This window comes from Octodon degus, unplaced genomic scaffold (assembly GCF_000260255.1).
Source record: "Octodon degus isolate 3935 unplaced genomic scaffold, OctDeg1.0 scaffold00092, whole genome shotgun sequence".
NCBI classification, from domain to species: Eukaryota; Metazoa; Chordata; class Mammalia; order Rodentia; family Octodontidae; genus Octodon; species Octodon degus.
In genome coordinates this window covers 4,365,408-4,371,954 of record NW_004524668.1, presented here as the reverse complement: position 1 = coordinate 4,371,954, position 6,547 = coordinate 4,365,408, and the positions used below count along the sequence as shown (strand labels likewise).

General features: G+C 47.4%; 1 long non-coding RNA gene across 1 annotated transcript in view; it reads right to left on the bottom strand.

Moving 5' to 3' along the window:
• Positions 1-5,588, bottom strand: part of LOC111818457 — a 9,555-nt gene extending 3,967 nt beyond the window's left edge. Inside the window, exon 1 of the long non-coding RNA XR_002822436.1 lies at positions 5,306-5,588. This is a non-coding gene — a long non-coding RNA (uncharacterized LOC111818457). The remainder of the gene's footprint in view (positions 1-5,305) is intronic.
• Between the last annotated feature and the right edge of the window lie 959 nt (positions 5,589-6,547).

The following is a 6,547-nucleotide window of genomic DNA, read 5'->3' as shown; positions in this document are numbered from 1 at the left end:
CCATAAGTTAAAAGCCTACCTTAGTTTTGAATCAGAGATGCCTTTAGTTACCCTGGGAGATAACGGCATTAAGGTGTTGGCCCAATTCCCCGCGGGGGAAGCCCACATCCTCTATCAAGAGACACTTGAGACTGAGGAAAAGAGATTTGATCGACAGATTCCTGAAGTATGGGCCGAGCACAATCCCCCAGGTCTGGCTAAAAACCAGGTTCCCCTGGTAATTGAGTGGGTTCCAAATGCCACTCCAATAAAACTCAGACAGTATCCCATCAGTCTGACAGCACGAAAAGGTATTGCCGTCCACATTTTGCGATTTAAACATCAGGGTATACTGAAGCCCTGTTCTTCGCCTTGGAATACTCCCTTGCTGCCAGTGCAAAAACCGGGAACCCAGGACTACAGATCAGTCCAAGATTTACGGGAAGTAAACAAAAGGGTAATTACCTTACACCCTACTGTGCCTAACCCCTATGCTCTCCTGAGCCTGCTGCCTCCTCACCATGTTTGGTACACTGTTCTGGACCTGAAGGATGCCTTCTTCACCCTGCCGATCGCCCCGGTGAGTCAACCCCTGTTTGCCTTTGAATGGAGGGATCCCCAGACTGGGGTCTCTGAACAGCTCACTTGGACTAGGCTCCCATAAGGGTTCAAAAATGCTCCCACCCTGTTTGACGAAGCCTTGTCCAGAGATCTCAACCTTCAGGGAAAATGATCCTGATGCCACCTTGCTCCAATGTGTAGATGACTTGCTTCTGGCTACCGAGCTGTACCGACACTGTGTTACTGCCTCTCAGGCCCTTCTAGAGACTCTTTCAACTCTGGGGTACCGGGTGTCAGCTAAAAAGGCCCAGTTGTGCCGCAGACAGGTGACTTATCTGGGCTACCAGATACATGAGGGCAAAAGAACTCTCTCGCTTTCTCAAGTTCAGGCTATCTTGCAGATACCTAAGCCTGTGAACAAGTGACAGGTCCAAGAGTTTCTCGGGGCAGTGGGGTACTGTCGCTTATGGATAATTCACTTTGCTGAAGTGGCTCAACACCTGTATGAGACTCTTTCCGGAGCTACTCAAGATCCCCTTGATGGGGGCTGGAGAGATGGCTCAGTGGTCTAAAGCACCTACTTGAAACAAGCTTGTCAAAGCACAGGGACCGCGGTTCGATCCCCCAGCACCACATGCCAGCCAGCCCCGCCCCCTGGTGGGCTGAGCTGGCCACACACACACACAATAAATAAATGTAATAAATAAGTAATTTAAAAAAAAAAAAAAAGATCCCCTTGAATGGGGCCTGAAACAAGAGGCTTTTAATGTCTTAAAAGGGGCTCTAATAGAATCCCCTGCTCTTGCACTACCAGATCTCCAAAAACCCTTTACCTTGTTTGTGGATGAAAAAAGAGGAATAGCAAAAGGGGTCCTCACCCAGTGATTAGGCCCCTGGGATAGACCAGTCGCATACCTACCCAAGAGACTGGACAATGTGGCAGCCGGATGGCCAGCCTGCCTCCGGATAATAGCGGCTGTGGCCCTCTTAGTCCAGGAAGGAAAAAAGTTAACCTTTGGACAACTCATCAGAGTGGTTTCACCACATGCCCTAGAGACTCTAATTAAGACACCACCAGACAAATGGATGACCAATGCCCGGATCCTGCATTACCAAGCTCTCTTGTTGGATCCTACTGCCGTCCAATTCAAGGAAACATCCTCACTAAATCCTGCGACTCTTCTGCCGGACGATGACACCTCTTTGCCTCTACATGACTGTGTGAGCATTGTCGAAGGAGTGACCAACCTCAGAAAAGATCTTACGGACATCCCGCTGCCCAACGCAGACCTGACCCTCTTCACCGACGGGAGCAGCTTCATCCATGAAGGTAAAAAGGTGGCAGGGGCAGCGGTGGTCTCCTGGCCAACAGCTATGGGTGAAAGCTTTGGAGCCTGGCACCTCTGCACAGAAAGCAGAACTCATCGCTCTGACCCAGGCTCTCCCTAAGAGACCCTAAGCCAAGGTAAGAGAGCTAGCATCTATACCGACAGCAGATATGCTTTTGCTACCGTACATGTACGTGGGATGATATATCAGGAAAGAGGGTTATTAACCTCAAATGGACAAAAGATTAAAAATGCACCTCAAATCTTAGACCTGCTTGCTGCTATATGGCTTCTGCCAGAGGTCTCCATCATGCACTGTAAGGCCCACACATCAGGAACTGATCTGATTTCACATGGAAATCGCCTGGCAGACCAAGTCGCCAAGGAAATAGCTACAAAATCAGTGGGGTCAGATCTTGAGGCCACCGAGGCTCAGATCTTATATATGATGCCTCCGATCATCTTGGACCCAATGTATACCAAGGGAGACTTACATTTGGCTTCACTATTAAACGCCAAGCCACGAGACTCAGACAAATAGTATCAACTGCCAGACAAACGTATCTTGGTACCTGAGGCTCTCGGAAGGGAGTTGATCCAACAAGCCCATTGGGCAACTCATTTAGGGGGCTCCAAGTTGGCCGACCTTTTTTGGGACCGATTTTTCATCCCAAAATTAACTAAACTGACTCACCTATCAAGCATACAATGCGAACAATGCATGAGAGTAAATCCAAAACACTCAAAGGCCCTAGATATGGAGAGATATCGAGGGACCTCACCCGGTGAACACTGGGAAATTGACTTCACTGAGTTCAACAAACCTGGTTTGGGAGGCTACAAGTACTTACTGGTTATGGTTGACCCTTTTAATGGATGGACTGAAGCCTTCCCCACGAAGTCTGAATCTGCTCTCGCTGTGGTCAGAAAGTTCTAACAGGAGATTGTTCCTAGATTCGGCCTACCTTTATCCCTGGGGTCTGACAATGACCCGGCTTTCATAGCCCAAGTAACTAAAAAATTAGCTCAGGCACTTCAGATAGATTGGAAACTACATTGTGCCTACAGACCCCAGAGTTCCAGACAGGTAGAACGTATGAATCAGACACTTAAGTCAACTTTGACTAAGATGTCTCTTGAAACTGGCGAGAACCGGGTAAGCCTCCTTCCTTTTTTAAATTTTATTTGTTTATTTAGTGTGTGTATGTGGCCAGCTCAGCCTACCAGGGGGCGGAGCTGGCTGGCATGTGGTGCTGGGGGATTGAACCGCGGTCCCTGTGCTTTGCTTAGCTTAGCTTGTTCTAAGTAGGTGCTTTAGACCACTGAGCCATCTCACCAGCCCCAAGAAAAGCCTCCTTCCTTTTGCCCTTTTGCGTGTTCGATGTACCCCTTATGTCTCGGGGATCTCCCCTTTTGAGGCCATGTTTGGGAGACCACCTCCCCTTCTACCCTGATTGGCAGAGAAAAAGGTTGCCGAGCTTGCTAACCAAGATTTAATTAAGTCCTTCCAGACACTCCAACCAGTGCTGATTTCCATACATCGGATTTTCTGACAACAGCATCCTGCATCGGAGTCTACCTCTCCAGCTCAATCTCAACCAGCTGCCGAACCAGGTGACCAAGTTCTCCTTAAACGTCTGGACTCCAAGGGACTTGAACCGCGCTGGGAAGGACCCTACACTGTTGTCCTCAGCACGCCGACTGCAATCAAGGTAACAGGAAAAACTGCTTGGATACATCACAGCCATTTCAAGCGTGTGACCACCACCTCCCCTGGAGGGGAAGACTCAGATAAGTGGACTGTTGTTAAAAACCCATCCAATCCTTTAAAGGTTAAGCTCCAAAAATGTTCCTAACACTGTTTATGGTTTTGTCCCTGCCCCTTACTGGGCTGAGTAAATCATTCCATCAGTCCCTCAGGGGCGAATATAGACTAACTGATTATGATGCACGTGAAGTCTTAGTGACCAACTCCACGGGTGAATACTTAACCTTGGATTTGTGTCATCTCCTTCTGGGGGCAACCTGTTATCTAAACACAGCCGTTCCATCTGGATCTCATGGATATAGTAATCTCCGAACCGACTCGATCCATTGGCATTGCAAAGACACCCGATCCCAACAGCAGCTCCAGGATGTACAATGGTACATTTGCCCCCAAGCGCAGAAACCTTTGCCCAAAGACCAACAGGCTATTGGGTTTGGGACAGGCTGGAATACCTACAATTGTGGCCAAAAAAGAGAAAGTCAACATTTTTGCTACCAATGGGGTTGCGAGTCTATATCCCCTTGGGGAGGACAAAAGGACAACTATATCATGGTTACTTGGGGAACTCCCCCTAGGACCTGCCCCATAGGAAAATGGGGATGCAACCCTATAATAATCCAATTTCAATCCCGAGCTGATTGCCCCGGATGCTTTTATCGGGGAAAGCATTACAGTATCCGGCTATATGTATCGGGAAATGACCCGGGTAGATCCTTTACCATTCAATACGTCCCCCACCAGTCTGATCCGCTGACACATAATCGCCCAGTGGGTCCTAATCCTTTGATTCCAGCTTCTAAGCTTCAGACTGTAACCCCAGAAAAACCTGTCACTTCACCTAAGACACCTGTTTCTCCTACTCCTTTCTCTCCTTCGTCTCACAGACCTCCCGAACCTCAAGATCCCCGTGATCCTCTCCTCCCTCTAGAGATCGCCTATTCCTTCCTCAACCTAAGTAATCCCAATCTCACGACTGAGTGCTGGCTCTGTCTTTCCCCCAGCCCCCCTTTATATACTGGCACTCCAATAGTCTATAATCTGTCTCAGTTCGTAAATACTACACAAGCCTTACTACGCTGCTCCCATCACCAGTCTCCCCCTTTAACCCTGGACAATGTTCTCCCCGTCCCAGGGACATGTTTTATATCACAGGGCTATGCCTTGTCTGATGATTACTATTCTCCTTTGTGCCAGCCTCACCTCACTTTTCCTGTTTATAACCAGTCCTATCCAGCTAATCAGCTACTTGAGGCCCCAAATGGAACTTGGTTTGCCTGTTTGCATGGAGGAATAACTCCCTGCCTACAACATAGACCCTTCACTCAGATCCTGGAGTTATGTGTCCTGGTCCACATCCTACCCCAAGCTTACTGGTACTCCTTAGAAGAGGGGCTCAGACATCTAGATACAGGGGGTCGATTCGCTAGGGCAAACCCAGTGCTGGTGCCGATGTCACTCGGGATCGGAGTTGCTGGATCAATGGGGCTGGGTATTTCAGGATTAGTGGTCGGAGATCAAAACTTTAGATGGCTTAGTGAACAAGTTGATAAAGATTTATCCAGCTTGCAGGACTCTATAACTAAATTAGAAGAATCTCTCGGCTCGCTGGCAGAAATGGTGTTACAAAATCGTAGAGGGCTAGATTTGCTACTTTTAAAGGAAGGGGGACTATGCTTGGCCTTGGGAGAAAAATGTTGTTTATATACAAATCATTCCGGAATTATAAGACAAAATATGGCAGAAATAAAACAGAGACTGATTGACAGGGAGAAGTGGAGACAGTCACAGCAAAATTGGTTTCAAAAATGGTTTAACTTTTCTCCTTGGGTGATAACTTTGTTATCCACTCTAGCAGGCCCACTAATTATCCTTCTCGCCCTAATAACTATCGGGCCCTGCCTTATCAACAGATTGGTTCAGTATGTTTCTGATCACATACATTCAATTAAACTCATAGTTTTATAACATCGTGAATGGCAACCATTACCAAATGAAGAAACTGAAATTAAATGATTTAAATTTCTGACCAAAATCAGTGGGGAATGTCATAACCTGACCAAAGCGTCGCCATCTTGTTCTGTATGCGCCAGTCTAAATGCTGTAACTTTCCACTGTGCCCCATTCTCTACTTGAGAACCTGCAGTTGGGCCTTTCTCACGCTGTCCTTTGTGCACACCTGAATCTGGTTCCGGCCCAATGCCCTGTTCTTGCCCTTGTTCCCATCTACAAACTGTACCCACCACTGCACCTGTTATTGTTCATTAGAAACAGGTAATTTTTCAATTACCTGTAGCCCCTAGATGAACCCTTGACGTCCGCTTTTGTGGTTTATTGGCTTAACTACCCACTCCCCTCATCCTCCCGGCGCGCACCTCAGCATCTTGCCGGGGTGTCTGCCGCTGGGTACCAGCTAAAATAAAGCGCTTCTTTTCCTTTCGAGCCTGCCTCATTTTTGAGTTACAACAATTATGTGTACCTAAAATGTACCAATAAAATCTGCTTGGAGAAAAAAGCAAAAAAAAAATTTTTTTTTTAGTCTCTTCACTAGCTCAGAGTTCAATGTGCCCCCCTTTGATACTAGGGATTAAATTTAGGAGCTTTGCAGAGCCCTTTTTGCTTTTACTTATTTTATTTTTTATTTTGTGTTTTAGGGAAGGGTCTACAGGGTGTTCAGGATCTCACTACTAGATCGGACTACTAGTGATCTGCCTGTTCACAGCCTCCCAAGAGCTGGGATTACAGGCGCATGCCACCACGCCCAGTCTCAATTGCCATCTCAGCATGCCCTGGGGGAGGGGCTGGCATGGCAGACCCGGGTATTTTTTTAATATTTAAGACAGGGTCTTGCTAAGTCACTAAATTGCCCAGGCTAGGTTTGAGCTTGCAGTCCTCCTGCCTCAGTCTCCTAGAA